Source organism: Sceloporus undulatus, chromosome 6, assembly GCF_019175285.1.
Source record: "Sceloporus undulatus isolate JIND9_A2432 ecotype Alabama chromosome 6, SceUnd_v1.1, whole genome shotgun sequence".
NCBI classification, from domain to species: Eukaryota; Metazoa; Chordata; class Lepidosauria; order Squamata; family Phrynosomatidae; genus Sceloporus; species Sceloporus undulatus.
The window spans coordinates 151,456,009-151,468,087 of NC_056527.1; the positions used below are offsets into that span (position 1 = coordinate 151,456,009).

General features: G+C 42.7%; 1 protein-coding gene across 2 annotated transcripts in view; it reads left to right on the forward strand.

Moving 5' to 3' along the window:
* The window catches only part of LINGO1 (leucine rich repeat and Ig domain containing 1), a 504,164-nt gene that overhangs the window by 144,999 nt on the left and 347,086 nt on the right, over nucleotides 1–12,079 (forward strand). The window contains exon 3 of one of the 2 annotated variants that reach the window (XM_042477549.1): nucleotides 2,083–2,129. The exons of the other annotated variant lie outside the window; for it this stretch is intronic. The gene's annotated coding sequence lies outside the window, so the exon portion shown is untranslated. The remainder of the gene's footprint in view (nucleotides 1–2,082; nucleotides 2,130–12,079) is intronic. 2 annotated transcript variants of the gene reach the window in all.

The window sequence follows — 12,079 nt, forward strand, 5'->3', positions numbered from 1 at the left end:
CTCAGAGTGATTATTACTCACAGCAACACCTTTTCCCTACCTGAATGTCAGAAGAAACCTGAATTTCTACACTTTGGAGAGAATCTTTCTTACTTATACCCCTCCCCATCCCCACTTCCTGAGCAGAAGACAAAAGCAGTTGGCAATGGTGCCATATTGCAGATGACTAATAGGTTGTCTTATTCATACAGAGAACTGAGAACATTGCTTGAAAAATCCCTAAATAAACCCAGATTTTATATGTGGAATAAAGAAGTGTCGCTGTTAGGAACAAAAGCGAAGGGGGGGGACTTTCGTCTTCCTTACAGCAGATCCTGTTTTTCACTTCAAAAAGTGTTGTTGTTTTTAATGCATTGCAGAATGAAGCCAGGGTCAAGAGATTTTCCTGATTTGGTTAAAGGTGTCATGCCTGTCTAAGGCAGATAGTGGAGCCATGAGCCATTTTAGCAATGAACTATTAACATATTATCGGTTGAAATAATTCCATAACTGCAGTTCATTGTTCAGTCTTCCAATCACAGTATCATAGAATCACAGAGTTGGAAGAGAACAGCTCTTACATTCAAGATGTCCTTCCTAATGTTGACAGGGAATCTCTTTTCCTATAGTGTGTATCTATTGCTCCATGTCACAGGAGATGATGATAATAATAATAATAATAATAATAATAATAATAATTTATAGCCACATAGCCCAAAAACCCCACAAAAAACTATGGATACTGGTCATAAAAGCCTTTGAGCGCATAATAATTTTATTTCTTACCCGCTTCTCCTTGAGGCGGGTTCTAACATAGCATCATTACATTAAATACACATATTAAGCTGCATCTCTATGCAATATTGATATTACAGTATGTAGGACAATAATTAGATATAAAATTCATGTTTAGTGTTCATGATTAAAAACTGGCTGGATAGGCCTGCCGGAAGAGAGAGGTCTTCAAATGTGTTTTATATTCTGACAGTTGGTTTAGCTGTCAGATCTCTTCCTGTCTTGTTCCTGTCCCCTCCTTCCTGCATGATTGTGGTAAAGACTTTCACACTGCGTTCATGCTTATCCTTTCCAGGAAACACGTATGACAGCGATGGCGCCAAAGGCTTCCAGATGAAGTTGCGCCAATCCTGTAATTAACCTGGTATTAACCTGTCATTAAAGTGACATTGGCTGGCATTTTGTATTAACAGAAGTTCGCATTAATACAATGATGCTTTAATGACGGGTTAATGTCAGTTAATGATGGGATTGGCACAACACTTTGAAAGCTTTTCGCCCCATCAGGGTTAAGGATGTGATAAGGATGGGGGAGCGAGTCTGTCCCCATGTGATAATCTCCCTATTTAGCCCTGTTTAAATATTTGAAGGGATGTCATATTATGGAGAGAGCAAGCTTGTTTTCTGCTGCTCCAGAGATTAGAACATGGAACAATGGATGCAAGCTCCAGGAAAAGAGATTCCAGCTCAACATTAAGAACTTCCTGACAGTAACAGCTGTTCGATAGTGGAACACTCTCCTTCCTCGGAGTGTAGTGGAGTCTTCCTCCTTAGAGGTCTTTAAACAGAAGCTGGATGGCCATCTGTCGGGGATCCTTCGAGTGAGAGTTCCACCGTGGCAGAATGGGGTTGGACTGGATGGTCCATATGATTCTATGATTCTATTCTCTGGAGCAGCAGAAAACAAACTTGTTCCCTCCTCAATATGACATCCCTTCAAGTATTTAAACAGGGCTATCATATCACCTCTTAACCTTCTCTTCTCCAGGCTAAACTTCCTCAGCTCTCTAAGTCTCTCCTCATAAGTCTTGATGGCTTCCAAACTCTTCACTCTCCAGTTTGCTCACATCATTTTTGAAATGTGCCCAGAATTGGACACAATATTCTGGATGAGGTCTGACCAAAACAGAATAGAGCAGTATTACTACTCCTTCCCTTGATCTCGACACTAAGCAGTGACTACATAATGGGATGGCTCCAGGAGTCTTGAACCTTTCCAAAGGGAAAAGATGAAAGGCATTCCATACTGTATTTGCTTTTCAATAAAACAGTGTGGTTTTTGAAATGGTGTTCTTTGTTCTTCCGCAGGTCTCTCATCTACGCTGAAGATCCAGGGTGCTTTATTTTTGTTACTGGTAAGTGCCATGAAATCTTTCCTTTCTTTCATTGAATGACATTCTCTCCCCTGCAGAACATCACGACATGTCTTGTTTTGCTTTCAAAACAGAAGTAGATGAACACATTTTTATTTTATTATATCTAACCCAGCTGTGTAAAGATTCGCCACGAGAGCTGTGACTCGCTAGTTGCACAATGCGGTTCAGTGCATGTAGCAAGTACAATAGGTTTGGTTTTATGGGTTGTGTATGGCAAGCCATAATAGCTTGGTTTGTGGGTTAAGGTTCTTGTTCAAACCTTGTAGACAGTTGTTGTTGGTAAATGCAATCAATGTTAAAGATCCTTAGGTTACTGATGTCCAAGCCATTGGCTGCCCTGAATAGATAGTTTACACAAGTTTGAAGCAATGAACATTGGAGGGGAGGGCATTGTCTGCAATGAGAGCTTTGACTCCCCCAGTGAAATGTTCTTCCAGTCCCCACATTTCTAGCATTGCAGAAGATGTGATATTGACAATCATTAAAAATCACACCCTTCTGCTTTTATTGGACTAAGAGGCCGAGACCCAGTAACCTTTCCATCCCCATCTACATGACAGAAACCAGCAATTGCTGAATTGGAGGGAAGCAAAGGCAACTCAGTACCAATCCTTCTAGGTTAGATATCCTTTTAGATGGTCTCGGTTTTCTGTCCACACCATTTCTCTCTACAGTTCAACTGGCAAAACCTATTGAGCGTTCTCTAGGGTATGGATTGTTGCTTAAAGGGAATAAAGAGAGAAATCTTTGTTTACCTTGTGCTTGCATGCAAGAGTAAAGAATCCCAAAGGTTTTCAAAATGTTTCCTGCTGAGTAAGATTATGGGACTCTTTGCAAAAGCCATTCTTTCCTGTGTATGGGGAAAAAAACATCATGCATTTTTTGTGTAAAACATTTTTGCAGACGCACAACCTTTTTCACAGATGATTTTCTTACAAAGAAGTCTCAAAGTGCAAAACGTCTCATGATGGTTGACCTTTTGACAAACAGAGACAGCCTTTTTTTCGCCAAACACTTGAAAATTTGTCAATTTTACTTGCTTCTCTAAAAGGAATCTACCTTTTCTTGAGTCTAATCTGTCTGGAGAACCAGTGTGTTGCAAAGGTTTGAACACTGGACTATGACTCGGGAGTCCAGGGTTCGAATCCCCTATCAGCCATGGAAACCCACTGAGTGGCCTTGGGCAAATCACACTTTCTCAGCCTCGGAGGATGGCAGTGGCAAAGCCCCTCTGAAGAAACTGGACATGAAAACCCTGTGAAAGGTTTGCCTTAGGGTTGCCACAAGTCAGGAATGACTTAAAGGTACACAGAAACCTTCCCTACTGCCTTCCATTCTGCTCAGCATTATTTTTAACCCCAGTGAATCAGGTCGATTAAAATATTCTGCTTTAGTTTTTGAATAATGCATAGTCAAAAAATGGAATGAGTGTTCCCATGCATTTACAGATATTAGTACTATGAATCTGGAAACCTTTGCATAAAAAGTATTCCAAGGAATTACTTCTCCATTCATAAATATTTTATTTTATTTATTCAAAGACTCTATTAATTATTTTTCTGACTGCTAGTCCAAACAATATACAATAACATGTATTCCTTGGAAAGAGTTATAAAAACCATTTTAAGCATGCATGACTTGATGCAATGGTATACTTTTAATAACCCCCAGAAGCTCAGCATACATGGTTCTATCCTGAATTGACCGGTGGAGGGTGACTGTTTCACAACTGAGGTGTTACTATAGGGAAAACCCCATGCTGTGTATTCATCAAGGAGGCTGGAGTTCAGGATGGCAAAATATGCAGCAGGGACTCTGCTGAAGATCTCACATTCTGGGAAGTAGAGAGATCTTGTAGCACCTTTGAGACTAACTGGAAGAAAGAGGTTATCAGCATGAGCTTCCATAGACTTCAGTCTCCTTCCTCAGATGCATTTATATAATGTAATATAATGTCCAAATGTATGTAGAGAGGTCTTGTAGCACCTTTGAGATGAACTGGAAGAAAGAAGTTAGCAGCATGAGCTTTCATAGACTTGAGTCTACTTCCTCTGATGCATTTATTGGAGTCCATGCATCTTTCCTTTCTGGGAAAGCTTCTACACAGATACAGCCTAAGAATTGCAAATTGCTGATACTCCTGCCTGCCTGCATTTCACTAAATACAGCAGAGGGAATGTAAAGGGAGCAACAAGTCATCCGTCAAAGAAAACACAGAAGTGGCTGCTCTCAAGCAGTTCTGTTGCCGTAAAGGTCACCCATGGCCCCATCCTCTCCTTGGGTCAGATGAAGCCAGGCAATCTGCCTCTGTGGCCTTTCATATCTCTTACTAAGTTCAAAAGACTCCATCTTTTCTTCATCTAAAGTATGTTCCTCCATGATCCGGTAGGTGTCTGATCTTTTCCAGTCTAGATCCATGGCAGCTTCCTTCAAGAGAATACGAAGGAGTGAGCATGTGCTGCAGGGATATTATTCCTCACCAGTTTTCTTATACAGCGAAGCCATGGGTGATTTTAGCCATTTTCACCTTGCTGTGAGAAAGTCTTTGAACACTGTGCACTTTTCGACGACTATTTGTAGTTTGAGATTTACTCTGCACAAAATTTGTAAATTCGGGGAAATACAGGAGGAAATCCGCCAGCATTTTCCGCACAGGACTCACCAATTTTTTTTGTCCAGAAATTAATATTTCTGTGCAGAACAACCAGATGCAAAGTTTGAGTAGAATGAATCCCAAGATCGTCATGAGTCTAGGATTTTTCTCATCAGATTTCTGAAGACTTGAGAAAACTGGGGAGGGAGCAATATTTTCAAATCTTCCGTACATCCCTAATGTGCTGTGAATCCAAAGTGAGTGCTCTTTCAGGAAGATTCATAGGATCACAATAAGGAACGATGCTGAATATTAACTTTCTTTCCATGTGTTTAAACAAATAGTTCCATGATGGAATTTCATTTTCTCCCTTTCCTTTTAGCCGTTTGGAGTTTATTAGTTAATTTTTCATACTTCATACTGTTCTAAAAGCAGCCAGTTCTTTCTCCTAATGTTTGGTGGGAAGCTCTTTTCTTGTAGTTTAAATCCATTTGGTCAGTTTCCGTGCTTTGGAGCAGGAGAAAACCAGCTTGTTCCATTTTCTCTCTGACAACGCTTCAGATATTTTTAAATATTTGAAGGCCGGGGAACAGAAGACTGAGAGGTGAGAGGCATCTTAAGGTTATCCTACTACCTCTCAGGTCTTCTCCAGGATAAATATGCACAGCTATGTCCTCAGTTACTATAGACCTATAGTCAACTATAGAATATATGTTTGTCACTCAATCTATCTTTCTGTTTAGTTGTGTATTAAAAGTATACTTGTCCCTCCATATTCGCTAGGGTTAGGGGCACAAGACCCCCATGAATATGGAAAAACCTCTCTTGGAATCTCTAGGTCCTCCAGTGCAACTCTGTGGTCAACGTCCAACAGGCACTGACCATAGAACTGTGCTGGAGGAGCTACAAATGCCTAGTAGAGTATTCTCTCTAGGAATCTCTAGGCCTTTCAGTGCATCTTTTAGTTAATGTTGACCATAGGGTTGCACTGGAGGACCTAGATATTCCTAGAGAGAACATGTTGATCAAATTTGTGAATAATCAAAGCCGCAAATATGGAGGGATGAGTGGATACATAAGGCAGTCCAGAAAACTGACTTAAGAATGGACTGTATGAAAACAACTGGCTTAAATCAAGTTGTTAATTCTAACTAGCATAGAGCCCTTGAATCAATGGCTGAATGGTAAGCATGGCATAGTGGTTTTGAGCATTGAACTATGACTCTGAAGACTAGGATTCGATTCCCACCCAGCCATAAAACCCACTGGGTGACCCTTGGCAACTCATATGCTCTCGGCCTCAGAGGAATGTAATGGTAAACCTGAACAAATCTTGCCAGGAAAATCCCATGATCGATGCACGTTAGGGTTGCCATAATTAGGAAATGACTTCAAGGTACACAACACACGCATGAACAAGCTGACATTTATTACAATCCCATTGATTCAATGGGTCTCCTCTACTAGCAGCTGGATTTTGGCCATTGACACCCCTATTTCATGGGACATATGGAGAGCTTCATATGATTCTGGACTTTCCCAGGTGACATATTGTACGCAAAGCTGTCCGGTCAACTGTATTTTCAGTTGCGTTTGGACAGGCTTGCAAATGTTGTTGCAGAACTGATTTGATGAATCATCGGGAGGCAGAACAAGACTCTGCCGTTAGTATTTTCACTTCTCCTGCATAAGCAATTTAGTTTTGTCACAGACCAGATAAGAGAGACAGCTGGACAATTCCCCCCCCCCTTTCTTTCTTGCAAATAATCTATTCAGTGACATTTATTTGGTATTCTGTTAACATGTCCCTCCTCTTCACTCTGTATAGTTGCTTTCTCTGTTGTAACGGTTATGGAGAATTATTAGCCAAATTCTGTGACTAAGGTTTTGTCTGTTGCTCATTCATGAGTCCTACGGAAGATATTTGGAGATAGATGATTATTTATTTCCATACCCTGTTAAAAAGGCTGAATCTGCACTGCAGAAATAATGCAGTTTGACACCACTTTAACTGCCATGGCATGCTATGGAATCCGGTGATTTGTAGTTTGTTGTGGCACCAGAGCTCTCTGACAGAAAAGGCGGAATATCTCACAAAAATGCAAACCCCACGTATGGCTTCCTAAAAGACTTATTTTTGCTCAAAACAAGATGTAAGGTGGTTGCAGAATGGACATAGTTTTTAAAGAGGCTTCCAAAACTACACATTCTTGAGGTTTCTAGGAGTACAGTTCTCCTCTTTTAAAAGGCAAAGCAAAAGTAGCAAACCAAGCAGCATTTCTTTGGTTGTGATGAGGGTTCGAGGGGCTGAAAAACCAAAGCATGCGGACTGTTTAGCTTGCAGGAGTTATGATCTGCCTGCAGGCCCCCTTCACTCCATTAAGGAGGTAATTCTTCACTAATTTTTTTCTCAAAGGAAGCGGCAAGTAATTTTAGCAATTTTCTTCCTGTGGTGAGAAAGCCTTTGAAAACCACGCAGTTGCAAAACCTATTTGCAATCTGGGACTGAGTCTGCACAAAATTCATGTGTGGGCTGTTTTGCACCGAAAACAGCATTTTCTGTGTGGAAAATAACATTTCTGCAGGGGTCACTTTGTTTTTCCTGTTCAAAAAATGCTCCTTTCTGTGCAAAGCATTCATGTGTGAATTTTGCATGGAATGAGTTCTGGACGGTGAAGATTGTGATCAGTCCAGGATTTTTTCTATCAAGCTTGATCCCTATATGCAACATTGCTCTTGAAACATCATTTAAAGCCTGAAATTTAGGGAGATGGTGCTGCACAGAGATTTGCATGGTTTAAGGAGAGGTGTGAAATGGTGTGGAGAGGTACATCTATGATAGAATAGTTCCTATGTTTGGTGGAAGATGAACTCATTGAGCTGTGAGGTCTGTGTGCAGTTTCTTCATGCAATGGCCTACTCATCTACAGACAACAGTTTCTCAGTGAAGGTATTTTAGGTTCTGGACTGATTCGACCCATCCAAGACTACCATTGGTTCTGTCTGAAGAAAAGACTTCTTGCTCCAGATGAGCTTTGCTCCCACACTTTGGCATGTGCGAGTATTCCTCAACCCTGAATAATAAACTGATATTATTTAAAGCAATGGTTCCCCAACTTTGGTGTACCAGACATTTTGGACTCCAGCTCCCAGAATTCCAGACTGTTGCCCAAGCTGTCTGAGGTTTCTGGGAGCTGAAGTCCAAAACACCTGGAGGACCAAAGTTTGGGAATCGCTGATTTAAAAATCCCATTGATTCAATGGATCTACTCTACCACCAGATGGATTTAGACCTTTGCTTGACCTTGCCTCCAAGTATGCCATTTGGCCTTCCTTTTTGCTTTCCTTTTGGTGAATTACGCCAGCATCAGCATTTTCTCAGATGTTGCACAGGAAGTTGTGCAGTGCAGCAACTCCTTGTGCAACCTTTTTCTGAGCTGTACAACAGAATAAGACCTGGGGGCATTTCACATTATTCAGTTACAATATTCTAATTCCTAGTTAAAGTGGGATTCATAGTCTGGAGTGGCACTAGATCTCACTGAGAATTCTAACTCCTCGCTAAATTTCAAATCCTAGTATTCTATAGCATGCCACCATGACAATGAAAGTGAAACCATGGTGCTGTCATTGCATAATGCAAAAGGACCCCTGGACACATCTCCACTCCCATGATCCAAAGAGCCACTGGCATCTAGTTCCACTTCAGAGCTGTGGGGAAAGGAGGGGACTTCACCCTCTGGACCTCCAACATAACAATGCTGTTGGAGCTTGACACTCTTCCAAAGTGAATGGGGATCTCACACCTTGTGTGATGTAGGCATGTGCCAACCCATTCTGCAGGAGTGGAGAAGGACAAGCAAGGCAGCTTACATCTGGCCATCATACTGAACCACGCTTCTGCCTCCCAACACCATGCCCAGAAGGCATGCAGGAGGGAATGAAAGCCAGGGACCCCTGCCGAGCCCTTGCCTGTATCCATGCTTTTAAGAGGATACAGAATTAATCTGCCACTGAGACTGCTTTATTGTGAAAGCCTGTTAGAGGGAGATGATAGGTTTGTTAGCTAAGTGCCTCCATTTTCTTCCAAGTTGATTACTGACCTTTAAAAAAAAAGACAAGAAGCTTTGCATAATGGAAAGGAGTGTGTTGACCTCAAGGTATACAGGTGCTCATCCAATCCTCCCTTGGGATCCCAGTCCTGGACTAACTCCTGTGGAGTGCTTTTCTGTCTCGCTGCAGCGATGGAAGTCTAATTGACTTGCAGTGCAATAGGGCATGGATGCGTGGGAACATCTATTCACGTTAACACTGAAATGGACATTTTGTGGTTGGGTGGGTGGAAATATTAAACGGACTGAAATGAGCTTGTGATTTAATTATTTATTTAGACAGATGTACTTAACGCAAGACAACTGCCCTTCCTCCAGTAGTCTCAACATATTCTCTGTTGAACAAGCAGAGCCACAGATGCACCACAAGCCCTGTTGTACCATGGACGTTGTGAAATAGCCGTTGTGAAATGGACATTGTGAAATAGCTCCCATTGTACATTGGGTCAACTTGCACAGTGCCTCATCATGCAATGGGGCCTTATGTTGTGAAATAGGGAAGCATGCAGGACACCCTGATACAGTGCGCCCGCATTATGGTGGTATATGCTGGATGCCATGCCAGAAGGAAGGGAGGCATGCACAAGAAGAAAACAATGGTGTGCACTCCTGTAGCGTGCGCCCTGCACGCTGCCGCCACACCACTGCAGACACAAGCCCCATTCATTTGAATGGGGCTTGAGCATCTGAGCTTTTTCCCTTATGCAGGGGGGTCCGAAATGGATCCCCCATGTAAGGGAAGGGAGGACTGTACATCTTGGCCCAAAACACACTGCAGAAATAACCCAGTTTGAAACCACTTTAACTCTCCTAGCTCAATGCTAGGAAATTCTGGGAACTGTAGTTTTGTGAGACATGTAGCCTTCTCTAATTGAGTGCCCTGGCACCACAATAAACTACAATTCCCAGGATTCCCTCACACTGACCCAGAGAGGTTAAAGTGGTCTCAAACTGGATTATTTCCGCAGTGTGTTTTGGACCCTTGTCACCATTCACTAGAGGGACTGCCTATCATGTCGGAGATGCAGTTACGCTATTGCAAAGTCTTGATGAACAACCTCTGGTGCAAGATCTTGGTGGCATAATTTAAAGAGAAATTCAGTGTTTCAATGTGTATTCTGATGGAATGCTTGGTTTCAGAAATCTATGCAGCATAGTGGAAACTGTGCAGAATGATGGGTGAAAAAACACACACACAACACATCTGCATAGCATATAGATAAGTTTTTGCATCAGTACTGATGTGTGCACTCTCGGCTTTATGTCCTAAGCAAACCAGCATTAACAGAATCCTCCTGCCAATCCACTCCAAATTCCAGCCATTCCTTTTCTGCATTTAGGAATATTCCACCCAGCCTTGTGTAACACCGCCACGTAGTAAGCGGAATTGCCTGGAGCCTGGGAATAAATCCTCCACTTGCACAAAAGAGAGGCTTCCCATTTATCCTTCAGATTTAAGGAAAGCGCTTCCGTTATGATTTGTCACAGAGAGATTAAACACCTAAATTGCAATTAAAATACCACCTGTTCAGATCCATCATGGCAGCCTTGGCTAAATGATGCCTGACATGGGGACAATGAAAGATGCTTCAGTAGAAGCAGGAGGGGGAAGAACCCTGGAAGCGTTGTTGGCCAGTCCTTGCATACTGCATATTTTTTCACATCATCACAGCTTCTCTGGAGGCCAAACCAGATGAGATGAAACAATGAACTTCATAGAATCATAGAATTGTAGAGTTGGAAGAGACCACAAAGGCCATCCAGTCCAGCCCCATTCTGCCATGCAGGAACGCTCAATCAAAGCATCCCCGACAGATGGCCATCCAGCTCTGTTTAAAAACCTCTAAGGAAGAAGACTCCACCACTCTCCGAGGGAATATGTTCCACTGTTGAACAGTCCTGTTCCTCCTAATGTTGAGGTGGAATCTCTTTTCCTGCAGCTTGCATCCATTGCTCCTATTCTCCGGAGCAGCAAAAAACAAGCTGGCTCCCTCCTCAATATGACATCCCTTCAAATACTTAAACAGGGCTATCATATCACCTCTTAACCTTCTCTTCTGCTAAACATCCCCAGCTCCCTAAAATGTCAGCCTGTTTGCATGAAAAGTGAGGGTTCTGTTTTAGTCGGAAGGGAAACAAAAACTGAGAGGGGTGCTGAATCCTTTCCAGAACCTGGGTGAAAAATTATGGGCTGAAATACCCAGCCTACATATCATCCCTCCATTCTGGATAATACAGTGTGCCCGCGCCATACGCGGCTTGAGCATACGCGCTGAAGCCACGCGGGGCGGAAGGGGCGGCACGTCCCATTCATTTGAATGGGCGCGCGTGCCCGTTGTGCCCTGTGCGCCGTCGCGCCGCCGCGCCGCCGTGCACGAGCCCCATTGTTTCCAGTGGGGCTCGAGCATAGGCGGAATTCGCCTTACGCGGCGGGATCTGGAACGGATCCCCCGCGTAAGGCGAGGACCAACTGTATAGCCCAAAATAGGAACTTTTCAAAGCTTGGATACTCACCCTTCTGCACTTTTCCTCCCTTTATACACTTTTTCTAGGCCAGGAATTGATGCACTATGTCCCAAAACACACTGCAGAAATAATCCAGTTTTCGACTGCTTTAACTGCCCTGGCTCAATGCTAAGGAATTCTGGGAGTTGTAGTTTATTGTGGCACCTGAGCTCTCTGACAGAGAAAGCTGTCACAAAAACCCACAAAACACTATCTCACAAAACTGCATTGCCTTTTGGACCGATGACTCTGGAGACTAGGGTTGGATTCCCGCTGAAACCCACTGGTGCAAGTCATACACTCTCAGCCTCAGGAGAAGTCAATGACAAACCTCCTCTGAACAATCTTGCCAAGAAACCCCCATGATAGGTTCACCTTAGAATTAGTATAAGTCAGAAATGACTTGAAGGAATAGAATACACACACAGCCACCCCTCATGATGGATTGCAACTCCTATCAATAGTGAAGTCTGATGGGAGTTGCACTCTGACAATTTCTGGAGGATTATAACTTGCCCGCTCTTGCTCTAGAACCCTTTCATTTTTCAGTAAAATAACCAGGGTCGCAGATTGGAAAAAGGCTGAGCATGTATCCACATGAAACAGTTGTACCACTTTCATCGCACTTAAATTGTCATGCTTCCCCTTCATAAGGAGTCCTGACAGATGTCACTTGCAGGGATGATTCTCTACTCCAGGGAGCTCTAGTGTTGTAGTTG